General features: G+C 39.6%; 3 long non-coding RNA genes across 3 annotated transcripts; 2 read left to right on the top strand and 1 right to left on the bottom strand.

The window, feature by feature from the left end:
• The first annotated feature begins 908 nt into the window (after positions 1-908).
• On the top strand, positions 909-1505 carry LOC103641684 (uncharacterized). The gene is made up of 2 exons (XR_002265058.2): positions 909-1037; positions 1250-1505. It is a non-coding gene; the product is annotated as an uncharacterized lncRNA (long non-coding RNA).
• Positions 1506-14687: 13182 nt separating this feature from the next.
• Positions 14688-15645, bottom strand: LOC103639555 (uncharacterized). The gene is made up of 4 exons (XR_559512.4): positions 15431-15645; positions 15069-15339; positions 14887-14971; positions 14688-14801 (listed from the first exon to the last, which is right to left on the bottom strand). It is a non-coding gene; the product is annotated as an uncharacterized lncRNA (long non-coding RNA).
• A 308-nt stretch (positions 15646-15953) lies between these two features.
• On the top strand, positions 15954-16475 carry LOC118473419 (uncharacterized). Its single transcript, XR_004852868.1, has 4 exons — positions 15954-16000; positions 16076-16138; positions 16246-16375; positions 16461-16475. It is a non-coding gene; the product is annotated as an uncharacterized lncRNA (long non-coding RNA).
• The last annotated feature ends 209 nt before the right edge of the window (positions 16476-16684 follow it).

Below are 16684 nucleotides of genomic sequence, written 5' to 3'. Positions count from 1 at the left end.
TTAGAAAAAAGAGATAGCAGCAAACAAAGATCTTGTTTGCTTGCGCTAAATGGTAGATCCAAAAAAGATGTTGCTCATCAATATTATTGCATTGAAACAAACAAAATAACAAGAGGGAAAATAGGTTTATACTTTGTTTGATTTGCGGTACCACATAGATAACGATTCCATGTGTTTACTCATAGCACCGCACGGGCATAAACCTATGAATACATAATTATCGTGATATTATAGGTCCCCGTTGCAACGCACACACAATAATGGTGTGAAATAGGACATACAAAGATAAATTAACCCTTCGGTCGTAATTGTGATTTTGTCCCTCCTTTGAAAAAGCAGGGATAAATCACAATTACGACTGAAGGGTAAGTTTGTCTTTGTATGTCCTATTTCACACCGTTACTGTCATCTAACTGAAGCAGGGACGGGCTTGTTTTGTTTGTTTTCAAAAAAAGAGGCCCGAAATCACAAAGTCGAATTTTGAGGGGCAAAATTACAGTTGCACTTCCATCTAGGGACAGAAAAACAATTGCCTATATTTGCTGATATGAGCCTCTGAGGTTCCTTTAGTCAAACAAATAACTAAAAACCATGTGAAAAATGTCTATAGCAGCCCACATGCAACAGCATCCCATGCTTCACGTGCATTTGACCATTTCCTAATCACGCAGCCCCATTCTCTCTCAGCCTTTTCTGGCATGCATGTGCTAAGCTCATGTGTCCAAACCCTTATGTAGTCTGGGCTGTTGTCACTATATTCACCCATTGGCATGTTAATAAACATTTGTGCATCATCTAATTATGGCATATGCATCCTCAGGACAAGTTGCGGTGCTGCCAATAACATAATTAGTAAGTTTTACCTTTTTTTCTTCCTCTTACTTCAGAGATCTTCTAAAGATAGGAACTGGAGCAGCAAACCATGTAGACAGAAGAAAAGCTAAAGGACTACATGTTGAAGTAGTAATAGTTACTGCAGTACTGCACACACTGCATCTGATTTGACTTGTTGTATGGTAAATTGCCCGTCCACGCAGGTTTGAACCACAAAGGTTTCAGCCATACATTTCATTTCCTGAATAGCTGTTTCTTCTAGATCCTAGCGCATGGCTGGGTACCAAATTCAGGCTGAAGGCGGCACATTCCCCATGCCAAGACAATCTTTATTATGCCATGACAATGGAAATGATTTGTTCATTTGACTTATAACTTGCTTACTGACAATATTATGAACACTTTTGCTTCACAGGAAGCATAGCTGATGAACTCATGGAAGAAATAAAGAAGGAAGTTGAAGAATAATGCTGCTCCAAGTTAGTTGTGCTTTGCTGTTTATTTATATAATAGGCTGTTTTCTTGAACTGAAATTGCATGTACTATTACTGAGTTCTCTTTACTCTGGTTGGCAGAGTATTCATATATGGTTCCAACTTTGTAAAAATGGGGCATGCTTGTTTTATGTTATACAAGAGAAACCTGAGAATATGGTATTATTTGTTTGTATATTTTGTTCTGACATATATGTGACTGGACGACCGGTGCAGCACTCCTCAATCTGCTCTGAAGATTATAGAAACTGAACAACAAAAAATGAAAATATAACAATTGTATGCCCTTCTCTTAACCTTTAGCATCACTGCATAACTACTCTAGCAGTTAAAGCTTCTTAGACTGTCTCCAGTAGAGCTTGTAAATTAGGGGACACAGTATTATAGATGACAATGTTTAATACTGTTTACGGAGAGAAGTTTGAAATAGGTGATAAGATAGAGGATATAATAGGAGATCTGTTGGAGATAGCCTATGAAGCTGTTTACATCTGGGAAGGCCTTTTTTTTACCTGTGGCTTTGTGAGGAGCAGCTTTAGTCATGTTGTGTTTCCCAGTGCTAAGCCATATCTGTTGACTGTTGTTTCTATACTCAAGTCTGCTCTATCTCACTTGAAAGCAGACCATGCAGGAGATTTTCTTAGTTGCCATGGCCAGAGAGTATGTGCCTTCTACATATATTTTTTTAGTTTTTTTACTACTACCACTCCCTGTCCCAAATTATAGACTGCTTTGGTTTTCTAGTTATATATAGCTTTGTTGTGAACTCTGTCACTTTCATTCAAACTGTGAATCCCAGTTCTGTGCATTTTGGGCTGCTCGAGACCTGTATTATAGAGTTGCAGCTTCCTAGGCCGTGGAAGCTCGCTGGCCACCGGTTTCCTGCCCGTGGTGGATGGTGGCAAGGTAGATAGCAGGGAGATGAGATAACAAAGATTTTTTTTGGGAAAACGCAGGAGAACTGCGCCTCAATATATTAAGAAGAAGAGATAAATCCAGATCAAAGAGATCTGGACAGATTACAAGGCCTCCTCAGGGAGGCCAGAAACACAGGAAACTGAAAAAATCCATCAAACTAAACAACTCCCTAGTCTCCATGAGATAACAGAGAAAGGAGGTGAAAATGGGATTGGCTGTAATTGCTTGTTCAAACCAAATACCCCTCCTTTTGCCTAATTAGCCCCTGTTACGAGCGCCTATAAATGTTCCCGACCGTAACAATATCTCAAGGTTACACCTGGAAACTGGGGAGAAAAGGAAGATGTAATTCAGTCTGAGTTTTATAATATGTTATTTAGGTGATCATTAAGATAGATGGAAATCACAACTTGCTTGTCAGATCATTTCAAATTCAAATGTGCAGTTTCAAATTCGAATGTGTCTATTCAATAACATCTATTCAATGCTCATCTGCTTTCTTTGTTGTATCAACCAAATGACCACTAAACAATAGGAAGCTAAAAAGGAGCCAAAATAGAGAAATAAAAGGCAAAAATACATCTTCACCTAAAAACCAAAATAATTAAGTGCATTACAAGTTGTTAATTGCCATTCATTCATCAATGTCAGTTACGGCGTAAGGACCTCCTTATAAACGATATTCTTTGTGTATGTTGCGCCATTTATCGCTGAGTTCCTTTCAACCCCCTTCTTCTTCTTTTTCTCATCGTGGACTGGAATGGCAAGTATCTTCACTTTCGATCGAGCGGTGGCCCTTGATAGAGCAACATAAAGTTGACCATGAGAGAACACTGGTTCCGGCAAGTACACACCAACATTAGGAATCGTCTGGCCCTGGGCCTTGTTAACTGTCATGGCAAAACTTAGTCTTATCGGAAACTGCTTCCTTTTAAACTGGAAAGGGAACATCTCATCATCAGAGGGGCACAGGGGTATACGAGGCAAGAAAATTCGCATTCCAGCATGTTGACCAAGGACAATTTCAGCATCAATACTGTTTTTTTGGAAACCACGAACCACCAACCTCGTGCCATTGCAAAGTCCATTAGCAGGGTCTATATTCCTAAGCAACATGATTGGGCATCCAACTTTGAGCTTCAGAACATGCGGGGGTAGTCCATTAGGAGTCAGCGTGTTTAGAAACTCTGATGGGTAATAGTTATTAGGATCATCCACCGCGGTGTCAAAACTATGGTACATCATCTGCTCCCCTTGGAAACGATCAATCATCCTCATATTTATCATATCCACCCAGTCATTCCGTGTAGACAATATTGCTCTTGAAGTGATGTAGCTTGTGTTAGACATGTTTTCATTTAGATTGGGGTAAATGTCATCTATCAGTCTATCAAGGTCGCGGTCATTACCAGTATATGGCACACATACCTCATCTGGAAGACGAACATCACCATCGTTGTTCGCTTCCTCAGTTCCACCACCGACGCGCAACAAATATTCTGCAAACCATGGGTCGCTCTGTGCCCTCATGTTTTGAAACAGCTTTAGGTGGCACATGGATTCCCAGAGGTAAGAACTCCGTAGAGAGGCAGCAACTATCTGAGCCCTTGACCCCTTGCGTACAACAGGAAGTACTTGTCTGAAATCACCCCCGAACACAACAGTCTTCCCACCAAAGGGCAACCTAGACTGTCCCATTATATCACGCATGCTATTGTCTAGCGCCTCAATTGCTTGTCTCTTAGTCATTGATGCCTCGTCCCAGATAATGAGCGATGCTTTTTGTAGCAACTTTGATGTCCCGCTTTGTTTCGTGAAGCTACATACAGCACCATCATCAATAGTAAGTGGTATCTTGAAGCGCGAATGGGCAGTCCTCCCCCCAGGCAATATAGAAGCCGCAACACCAGATGTAGCTGTTGCAACTGCAATCTTGTCCTGACTGCGTAGTGCTGCAAGCAATGCCTTATACAGATAGGTCTTTCCAGTCCCACCAGGCCCATCCACAAAGAACACTCCACCGTTATTGGTGTCAACGACAGATAGGATCTTATCATAAGCAGACCTCTACTCCTCGTTTAGGGTTTCTTTCAGAGCAACGTCTTCTATCGTCGGCACTATACTTTCCTCCTCATAAATCTCTCTATCAGTACCATGTAAATCGTCATATCTATCAATGATAGCAGGGAGAGGGAATGTCTTTATGTCTTTACCCATTGACTGCAAAATGTTTCTAATGTCAATCAAGACCATCTGCTGCACATGGATTTTGCTTTGAGTACTACGGTGATAGTCCTCTGACATTGAGTCAAGGTGTCTCTGCCATAATTCTGCCACATCGTTCGGCTCGCAGTATACCAGTATTGTTGCAAACAACCTTCGTAGTGCTGACGGCATTTGGTAAATAGCGGCTTCGTTGAGACACTCATCTATTGTGTCGTCTGCTTCAAACAGTCCCCTCCTTTGTGCTGCCTCACGAAAAGTTGGTAGTGTGTCACCATCTACTGTCCTTAGATCCGCATAGGAGGTAGCACCCGTCACATGGTTTAAGAGAAGTCGAAGATAAAAGCGCTCCCTCTCAGCTGGATGAGCAGAGACTATTCTACCAACCTGTCCACCCGTGTTTCGTTTCCTCCTTTGCCACACCTTGCCCTGCTGCAAAGTGTACCACTCAGGAAAATCACGGTAAAGGATGCCCCGAGCCTCTTCGTGTAGCCTATTTGCCTCAAAATATGCCGTAAGCATTGACCTATCGGCACCTGGACGTTGGACAACATGATTTACTTTAGCACGCTCGTGAAATGACACCATATGCATGTTTTCAAGATGGAGCTGCAGTTGCATCACTGGTGGAGAGTTTTGACTTAGATCAAAGCTGAATATCCTCCAAAGGGCTTCTGGAGGGGTCACCCACCTAGCATCTCTATACTGCTTGATCTCATCAACGTCACCATCAGCCTTGTTTGCGTCTGTCACAGCCACAGACGCACGATCGTGGCCTTTGTATATGTATTTGAACAAGTATTTGACAGCCTTGATGCTCCCGCACGCCTCAACATTGATGTGACAGTTGAAGAGCTGGAGGAGGTAAGGGTTGTAAGGGACGACCCATCTGTTGTCCAATTCACAACCTCGAACCGTTTCCTTACGCCCATCATCACGACGCCTATAAATAGGATATGAATCCTTTCCTTGAGACGTTGCATTGCTAAAAGCTCTAGGATAATGGTTTTTGCATGAAGCACGACCCTTAGTGCATGGGCATTTAGGATTTAGCAACCCGCACGGTCCATGCATCATATGCTTGATAACCATCTTGTATAGTTCAGGGTACTTCTTCTTGTCAGGGATCTCAGCGGAGATAAGGTGATCATACTGATCAGGACAAGTTAGCTTGTACTTTCTCTGCATGATGAGTAGGAAATGGACATGAGGCAAACCTCGCTTCTGGAACTCCACGACATAGACATAAGCTCGGATTTTTCCAAGAATATGATGCTTAGTCAATCGCTTCTTCAGTTCCTCTAGTTTTGCACGGAATATGCGAACAACAAGGTCCGGACGATCCTGTGGTGACTGCATAGGGAGAAGCTCTCTGGTTATTTCATCCCAATTGGGGTTGCACGTCATAGTGAGGAATATGTCTGGCTTCCCAAACTTCCGCACAAGGGCCATAGCATCCATATACCGACGTCTCATGTCACGAGGACCACCGATAAATGATGTAGACAGCACGGTTCGCTTTCCAATTTTGTCTGCTCTGTTCTCGCCTTCATGCAAGCTATCTACCAAACCCTTGTATAGATCCGCCCTTAATCTGTCTTGGTTTTTACGTATGAAATCCAAACGAGAGCTCATAATCTTGATGTAGGTGTCAACCGCGAACTGTTGGAAAAGCCGCTTCCCATGAAGTATTGGATTGAATATACTTGGACGAATTTGGAATCTGTAGCAGTAATAGTCACGTACAGACACGCATAGATGGCTAGGTCGTTCTGCAACAGCAAGGTTTATTAATTAGTGTTGCTAAAAACATATTTAACAAAGGATTATATAAGAATCACAAAGAAAGAACTAACCTGTATCATCATTGTTTGCATCACTTCTCCTATGTTGATCGCGGTACGCGTCTACTTCGTCCATGGAAACATTGGACTTAGGAATATTGGCATGCCATCCAAGTTCACCTTTAGGGAAGAACAATGGATATGATAGTGCATCATAGCATCCATGATATGAACGGATGCCGTGGCTTGATCTATCCTTCCCATGTAGCATAACACTATTACTGAATTGACCTCGACGTTCACTCCCCTCAATCCAAATTGCAGCTACCTCCGAAGTAATGGGTGAATTATATAACTTTTGGTTCAGCGTTTGGTCAAGGTTCAAGGCGATGTGGTAGTCTTCAATGTTATCAACGTGCCCCATACTCCTAAGGTGCTCAGAGTATGGATTTCCCTTAAGTATTTCAACCAATTGTTTAATAACTGCCTTATCTTTCTCAAATTGTTGTTGACGACATTTACGATATCTATGCTCGAGGCTGGGATCATCATCATAGAAGTAGAGTTCAAGGTGTTTATGTTCTGCCCCAACTTCCCTACCGAACGACCTTACGTTGTGGTACATCATGCCATGTGCACGAAACGTATAGATACCACAATCCATGTTTGTAGTCATACTGTCAAGGCAACAGTACAGAGAAGTGAACGAGAAATGGCCGTTAAAAAATCGAATGTTATCACGAAAGTGCCTCGCATCAGCATCTGCAGACTCCCACAACCTCCTAAGCTGGAGCGGTGTCTCGAATGCGGCTAAATTAATCTGTCCATTACGACAACAAAATCCAGGTGGTTCATACTGAAACTTCTTCGCTTTGCAGTAATCGCAGTCAGCAACAGTGCTCAGCAAATGTGTTTCTTCAGGTATGTTACTATACACCTTGTCGTACAAGTCAGGTACGTCAGGGTTGACAGTAAAGGCATCTTGGGTTTCATCAATCTCAATATCCTCACCGGATTCACCATCTAAATTTGTTTTGAAAGAACAAGGGATAAGACATACAACTTTAGAAACTTTTAAATCATATATCCTATATTAAAAACATTACGTAAGTACCTTGCCCAGCGAATAGGTATCCTTCTTCATCATCATCATCTTCTTTAAAAAGTACAGTCTCATCAGCATCCTCTGTAAAGAGCACACCTTAATCATATTAACCACTAAGAATAATTAGGGAACTAATGATGGAATGAGCTTGTAATTACCATTGGTGGTAATAGTCGAAGATGTCAAGTGCTGCTTCCCAACGTCTACTCCTTCGGTCATTTTGTCACTATTTGTGGCAGGGACTGTACACGGATGTCTTTGTCGTCTAGGAGACTTTGTCAGTATCTTTGTCTCAACATCCTCAGTCACCGATGGAGTAGGAACAAATGGAGTTGGGATCAATTCAGGAATAGCCATGAGCTCGGAGCTAAATAGAGACCCAGTAGGTGCTTGAGCATCTGTTGAACTCCACACAAGCTCCGGGGTAAAAGTAGGGTTCTCAATGGCGATTGAGTCCTGACTTAGCATAACTTGTTGTCTTATTCTATAGTTTCCCCTTGCTCTCTTTTGACATGGTTTCATATTACGCAACGTCCTTTGTTCCTTAGTTTGAGTTGCACATCGAGCTCTTTCTCGGATTCTCTTACGTTCCTTGGGATCTAACACTTTTGAATACTCATGGTGTACAACATTTTCTTTGTTGCGTGACGCACGACGTTTCTTCAATTCATTTTTTGTTTCATCACTCATCGCCGCGTATCGTGCTCTTTCCTTTTCCCGTTTACATTGCCTTGCATCCGCACATCCTACTAAACCATTATAGGTTTTATTTTTTACAACCTTATTGAAATGTCAAATAAGGCATCTTATATTATTAGTAGACATACCTTCAACAGTGATGTTGGACAGTTCTTTTAATGGAGAACGAACATCATTAGTTTGGAGCGGATCCATTTACGTATTTCAGGCAGCCACAAAACCTATATGAGAGGATGAATCACCTTATCATGCTTCACCAAAGGATAAGATACGCTCAATTTCTAATCTAATCAGATAACATTGATTCTTAGAGATAGGGAAAGTACTAACGAGCAAATTGGTACGTTCAGTTAAATGGTAGAAATCAATGAGAATCAAAGTCAACATATAAGACTAACTCCAACACGGACCTCTAAAGGGTCCTATACCCTAAATTTAGAGGATGAGGTCATCCTCTACTCCCTCCGGCAGCGTCCTTTAAATGGTCTACTAAATTTACAGGACAAATTAAAAATGTCTCTAATATAGGTATTTGTGTATAAAAGACATGATTTAGAGAATGTTGTTGAAGAGGAAAAAAATATAGAGAATGTAATCTTTTAGGATGTCTCCGACAAGGGAATGCTTAGGATGGTGGTACATGTTGTGTAGTTGCGTTATAATTACTTCTTTCATTGTAAGGAATATAGATGTTTTACATCAACCCGAAATGTACTCCACATGCCATGGATATTCGTTTATGTACTGCTAAGGAAATCCTCCTCCATGAGGATTTTTTGTTCCTCCAGAAGGAACTTAAGTTTTCAAGAGTGCACTTATTCATGTATCAAGACTAAATTCTGTTTATGTTACAAGTTTTCAGTTGTCCTTTCTTCACATGCCAGCATGTTAAATCTGCTGATCTTGATTCATTAAGATAGTAGGATGGATGGAGTCACACAAGCTGTTGAAAATCTTCCAAGGTTGAATGGTTCTGCACAGGATGCTCTGCAGTTGCTGAAGTCACTGCAGTTCCAGCTTGATCTTCTAGCACAGCAGCTTCCCACTTTTGATGAGGTGCAATCTGGTCAAGCAACCTTGAAGTCATGGGATGAACAATACAAGAAGTAAGATATTCTTGGAGACTTGGAGTTTGTTTACTTTTGTTATCCTTTTTAGCCTTCTTTTTTATATAAACCTTGAACATTTTAGCAGGCTTCGTATTAGCCTGAGGAATGCTAACTTATAAGCAAAAGACAACATTAGACAAGCTGCTGAAGAGGAGGTACGTGATTATGCCTGGACTTTGATGATATTAATCCAAATGATGCGTTGTCTGAGTGGTACATGCTTCTAGGGCTTATTTGGATGGCTCCTGGACGGAGCTGCCTAGCCCAGGAATCCATCCCAGGCGTCCGATTTTGGTCGCATGGGGCTAGGATGATTGCCTGGCCGGCGAGCTGCCTGGCAAGGTAGCAACCAAACAGGCCCCTAGAGTGTCACCAATCACCAATGCAATGTGAAAGATTAAGAATTCATGTTAAATTTTAAGGACATATTCTTTATATGCAGTATGTCTTCTCAGAGGTTTTTTATGTACTCATTTAAGTTCAAAAGCACCATTGAAACTAATGCTGCTTTAGTTTTTTGCAATTTCCCTGGCAAAATTAGCAAGAAAATGACCTGTAGGCACCCTACCACATTTTTAAAGCATCGCAGGTGCCATTATAACTTGGCTATCAGTTTCTAATTGACTTTTCTCTAGAGGACACTTCTTCTAGGCGATGGTGAAGAGTCTACCATCCGTAGGCGTAATCTCCAGTAAGTTGATTTCAATTAGGTCTCTTTCCCTTAAGACAATATATATGGGATATTTAAGGAGCTTTTATAATTTAATCAGTTACATGTGTATCCCATCCATCTGGTTTGATCAAATTCAGGTTACCTGAAATTTAATGTGGGCTGTCATTTGTGAATTCTAGAACATAAAAAACTGATCAAGCCTCCTATTACATGATATTGTGTTAAACATAAAACACTGATGCTCTTTCTTTCACAACAAGCTGGCCAAGTTTATGGAGTTCCTCTTTATGGATCTCTACTGATCAAGCCTGGAGTTTAACCAGAGCAAAGACCATGTAATGAGGACACCCGCAGAAAATGGATTGAGGTCGAGCAGACTAACCTGTCATTTGTTGTTATAATAATATAATGTTTTGTTCAATAGAACCTCGGTAAATATTTCATGTTTGTTATCTAAGTTTGCAAATTTTTAAGCTTGCTTTCGCTTGATAGTTAGATGTTTGGCTTCCTTTTGAGTATTTGATTGATAGTGTACTGCTAGAATAACAGCTAAGGACATATGACCATTCTTACTGTGAGGTTGCTTTTGGCATTTAAATCTTGAACAGCATTGTTACTTGGGACAACGAGCATTAGCCTTTTTCACATGTTTCATCTGTGGAATTCAAAGTTATTCAGCTTGGAATATTCGATTTATGGTGCTGAATGTTGTTGTTTACTTTGTTATGCTGGTGCTGCAGCAATGAGCTCAGTTTGCTTACATTCATTAGTTTTATTTCTTTACATCCATTATTGCCTTGCAGGCCCTTGCTCAGCCAAACAAGCGACTGTGTTCATTGTCTGAGCACGTTCCTCATTGTTACCGTAGGAAATCACTTTCTGAAGATCAAGGGCCACATTGCACCATTGTGATGATGTGTATTCAATTTTATATAGCTACAGACCCGACAGACACCTAACAGTATTTCAGTAGCAGGTTCTGATAACCAACGCTCTCAGTGGACAAAGGATGTTGTTGACTATTTACAACATATGTTGGACGAATTTTGTTCTAAAGAGGGTGCATTCGTGCATCCATCTTTTAGAGAGCAGTCATCACCAGGACCTACTGCTGGAACCAATCAGATAAAAATGAAAACTGAAGCATCTCCAGCTGCTGGAGACATTGAAGAACACTTGGTGCACTTCAAATGGAGGTATATGGTTCGTCTCATCCAATGGGATCTCACAGAAGAATTGCTTGTTCCCTCAGTACTTATCGAATGACTATCTAACCAACTCCAGGTACTTCTGTCGAGAATTCAATCGACGTGAAAGTTTATGTTTCAGTTCCTATTCATCTAAGGAATACCCACTTTTCTAGGAATATGTTTCGGTTTAACTTCAATCTATAGATTCTTTTGTCTAAAAGCATGCTGCTACAATGGATCCTAAACAGGTAAGAAAACACATGAAGGCAGTCCATTAGTCGTAGAACAAAAGAATTTACTGTTTGGTAACTTCTGTTTACTGTGGGTTCTTTTTTTTGCTTCTAGGACAGCATCCATGTGATTGATCCTTTTTGAAACTGAATTTAATTAGATTACAGCCTAAATGCCTAATAGCATGTTGCTAGTTGCTACAGTGGATACTAAAACAAATTCTAAGGAATACTCACTTTTCTAGGAATATGTTTCAGTTTACCTTCAATCTGTAAGATTAAAGCCTAAAAGCATGCTGCTACAATGGATCCTAATTAGCTAAGAAAAAAATGAAGACATACCATTAGTCGTAGAACAAAAGAAAACATCATAAAATTTAGGGTATGAAATCCACACAAACAAGTGGTACGGGCGTGTTTTTCCCAAATATATTTTGGGTACTTCAAATGACATTGATCTTGGTAAAGCTGACAATATTCGTATCTTGAAATTACATTGCTTACTTAGCATGATGTATAAGTTTTAGTGCACAATTTAGGTACTTGAATTTTCAGAGATGCTCTGAATGTAATTACTCAAATTTTCTAATTGAGACACTGATGGGTTAGCACTGCAGGGGAGTCAATTTAATTTACCAAACTTGCATGCTCAGCGGATTCCCTATTTTAGTAACATCTAGAATCAATTTTGATTTACCAAAACTGCATGCTCAGTGGTTTTTTGTAACTGGAATTTACATTATTTTACAGAATTCCATAATTCTTTAGTGCTTATTTGTGTTTTATTTTCAGGTTACAAAGTAGACATCCCCTATTTCTATAGTTCATGCTTCATGGATATGATGATCACACTTCATGATCTCCGGTGCTGAGGGAACAGTGATAGATTGATATGAGGTTTGCAGGTGTAATCATGTGCATAATAACCCCTTTTTATTTTCCTCTGTCCCTGTGGTGTAGTACCTGATTTTTCTAATTCTAACAGGTCAGAGCCTTGCTTCCTAGCTGTAGCTAGAATGCATAGCGTTATGCTCTTGCTTCCTAGCTGTAGCTAGAATACATAGCGTTATGCTCTTATCAGCTTTGCTTGGCCTCTACATCACACAAGTTGTCTGCCTTGAGGGCATTCATTCATGTGGCCAAGTGTTGGTTTGTGATCTCCCTTGCTGGTGAATTCCTGGAGACCCTCCGCCACAGAAGAAGTCCCTATCTAAAGCTTATTGTATATACAAAATTAAAGTACTTCTGATTTATTATAGTATAATTATTTGCTCGTGCAAAGACAATTTGGTCATTTGTTCTCTCTCTCTTAAGCTTAGTTCTTGTCAACAATTAGTCCTTATGGATGAAGCATTGTCAATCTGCCCGTCAAATGAGTCTTCTCTTTGTTTTCATGATACAAGAGTTCAGTTAGACATGTCAATCTGCAAGTACTGAGGCAATGATATGATTCAATAAATTGAGGACCTGCGCAAACAACACTCAATAATAATATTGTTCTTCTATGCTCATTATTTGTTCTCATATCCTCCTTTTCTTGTTTTCGGCCCTTTTGACACCACTATACTCTGGTTTGACATGTGGAAGCGTGGATCATGCAATTCTTGTCATGTGCTGCAGATGATACTTTAATGTCGTGTCATGTTGTTGTTGTTATCAAGATTCATGAACATGGCATTATCTGTCATTTGACATTATATGTTATCTGAAATTTCTTTCTCCCCTTGTGCTTATGATATATGTCTCGTGTGTGGAATTTGGATATGGATTATGGAAGTATCATTAACAATGTAATTATAGAACGACTTTTGTGCTTATGAAATATGACTCGTGGGTGGAATTTGGATATGGATTATGGGAGTACTGACTAATATATTGTCAAAGCTGAAGTCAAGTAAAACAGGGTTGAGGAGGGGCCAAGGCAGCAACCAAGAGTGTGAAGAGGAAAATGCCTTTCGTACTACTATCTAGAACTGGTTTATGGGGATGACAGACTGACTGAACAACAGAGCAAGAAGAAAGAAAAATAAAACGAAGAGGAAAACAATAAAACAATATATTTATCCAGTAAGATTATGTTCTATGCCTACCAAGAATGTTATCTTACTCTGAATCTTCTTGCCAGTCCTTTTGTGATTATGTTCAATTGATGCTGCTAAGAATATTAGTGCAGTGGAGTGTGGTGTATACTTGAATCTCTTAATTGATGATTGCAGGAAGTTGTTTTCCATTTAAATGCTCGGATAGGTTGAGCAATCCCATATGTAGTAGATGTCCATAAATTCAACATGTAAAAGCCAGAATGCATATGTTATTATCAAACCAAGTCCATCCTCAGTTGTGTGTTAATAACCATGCTACAGCCTACAACTCTTGTAATGAGAGATTTTTCATATTTTTAACTGGTTTGTGTATTGTTTACTGTCGTTTAAGTGTTATCTTGCTTCTGCCTCCCCCCTCGAAGAGGTGCCGGCGAGTTTCGTAAAAAAAGGGAAGAGGTGATATTTGCTGGTTTAGTTTTTGGAAAGGTTTCATTTTTTTCCAAGAGTGTCGTATGATCTGAGTGCCTTCAGTTAAAGAAGGAAACACCCGTCTCAAGTGTTACTACTGTTGCAAGGTTCAAGTTTTTGTTCCAAAACTGCTGCATCGTCTGGAGTGTTTTGAGATGAAGAATGAAGTGATCCTCTTCGGTGAGCAATTTTTTTGTTCTTTCAATTTGCAAAAATGCTATCATCATTATGTCGTTCCTACCGCATTTTCCACATATCTTTCGTAAGCGGATATTGTTTTCAATAGTTTTGTGATTACCAGGCCAAGGATTACAGTGGACTAAATACAAATGACATAGGCTTGTATAGATCAAGAACCATGCTAACAGTGATGAAGAAAGATGAATGAAGAATAATGATGGTGAACTTATTTATAAGCTCATAGAAAGGTCACATAGTTTTATACAAAGTGATCACCATTGAGACCGAACACACGACTAATACAAAATAGAGAACAAATCATTACTACTAAGTTTCATCTAAATCATAACTAACAAAGTATCTACTATAACAAGCTAGAATACGTCTCAATCAGATATCACAGTTGTGAGATGTGCCCGTCTGTTCTCAAGAAATTTGTCGACGATACGACGCCTTGGATTTTGAATCAACGAACGTCGAATAGCTGCAATTTAGAACATAATTTGTAAGAAGATGATTATTTTAAATTATTAGCATTTTAATTTTAGCTATAGTTTATAAATCTATTATAAGAACCACTCACTCTTCAAGTGGTATGTAGTGTGATGATCTGGGTTGAAATGAACGGTGCTATAATCCGAGGTTTCCAAGCATCCTATTGTTAGGATAATAAATAAGCATAAGAATTGAGTTCAAGTTGAAAGAATTTAGGTACAAGAGAAATTACTGTGTTTATTGTTACGACGCAACATAGTTCCAATAATGATGTTATTGTCAACTCTAGCTAACGACCATCGTAGAGCATTTCTTTGCAAGAGGTCAGTCCATACCCCCACGACGATTAGATCCCACCTATAAAAACATTAATGTTGTCTGAATAAGACCTAACAATTACTTAATACTTTCAAAAAATAATGTAGCTATAAATTAGTGTCACCTGGAATCCATTAGTACAGCCTCTCTATACGGCCTTCCACCGATATGCTTTAATGGCTCTAAATGAAGAACTATGCCAATAATGTCTGAGCAATTCACATGTGATTAGTTATCTTTGAATAACTTATACATCAGCCATTAGTACTATATATATATAAACCATATGGAAGGAATGATCATTACCTACGAACGACTTATGCGGTTGTTGATACACCTTATGGAATGGCATAAGATACTTTGGAAATGGAGGAAATTGGATTGGCTTAATGAATGGCTCCACAATAGTATGTGTTATCAGTCCGATCTCTAGCCCATGTCCAATATTCCGAAATTGAATCCCCTCCCTATTTAGACAGAATCCCACTCTATACAATGTATATGTGCATCCTTGTGTGAGTAAGGCATCGAAACGTGGAACATTATTGCGACTTGAAATTGCTTCCATTTTGGATCCCTAGATATATGGGAATACAGGTCGTATGAGTCAAAGAATTTTATTATAACATGACTATATGGACTCTATTTTAAAGCTTGAAGTAACTCACTGTGATATCCTGTAGGATGAAGTGTTGACTATCATGACGCCTAGGAAACTTAACAACTACCCTCGCAAAGATACTCTTTACGTGTGGTAAGTTATTGAAATCTTGAATATCATCAAATAACACGAAACTATATAAAACACAAACTGTAGCTTAAGTTTGTAATTCATATATAAATGTGACAAGTGAACTATATACTTACGGAGGAAAGGGACGAATGTCTGGAACTGTCCTATTTTGGTTTATTCTACCGGATCCTGCCATTGATCTTGTAGGACCAATCATGACATTATTGCAAAGAAAACATCATTAAAAGGATTAAATGACAAAGTCCCTCTGTCAAACAAATAGATTTCTTTTACATCATAATGAAATTACAAGAAACTATTTTGTAGAAAGTGTAGACTCTATCTACGTCTTTGTTCTTTAAGAAACCTAGCATCAAATTGAAGATTTTTCATATAACAAAATTTAAAGTTAAATCATAAAATGTAACATAATATGTCTCATATGTTTATCTACATATTGTGACAGTTGCTGGTGAATAATAGGACAGCAAGCGCCAGTGAAATAGTAAGTACACATTTGCGTCCACCGACAGTAATGAAATGGCATGTAGTCAAAGCTCACGCACCAATAATTTTTTAGGTTGCTTCAGCACTTCATGACAATTGCAAAGCTGTTCTTGTTGGCGAAAGGACTTTTGGCAAGGTTTGAACCACCCAAAAGAGGATATTGTGACGTTTTCTTTCCCTATGATCAACAGGATTATATTATGCCCTTTTTGTGTCTGGTAACTCATGTCTAGGGTGATGCAGGGCTTAATCCAATCTGTATTTGAACTTCATGATGGTTCTGGTATTGTCGTCACAGTTGGCAAATACATGACACCAAACCACAAGGATATCAATGGGAATGGAATAGAACCGGATTACAATCGTCTTCCTGGTACTCTAAGAAAACGCCAGATTTCTTTTGTGGCAATTGAATTCTGCAATGTAATTCCCGTTTGCTGGTTTCCCTTTTGTGGCAGATTTCAATGAAGCCAGAGGTTACCTTTCACGATGCGGAACAAATAAAGCGGATGCTCTGCCTGACTACTACACGACCCTCCATGTCGCGCGCGCTGATACGATAAGCAGCGTATCGGCGAGCGTCGATACAGCCTCTACAGCACAGGGCGAGCATGTTGCTGGTGGCCTCTGCGGCATGGTGCAAGAAATATAGTACACGTGGCGCTCACCATATAGTGTATTG

The sequence above is a fragment of the Zea mays genome, chromosome 9 (genome assembly GCF_902167145.1).
Source record: "Zea mays cultivar B73 chromosome 9, Zm-B73-REFERENCE-NAM-5.0, whole genome shotgun sequence".
Lineage (NCBI taxonomy): Eukaryota > Viridiplantae > Streptophyta > Magnoliopsida > Poales > Poaceae > Zea > Zea mays.
Note: the sequence above shows the minus strand (reverse complement) of the source record. Positions and strands in the feature narration are given on the sequence as shown.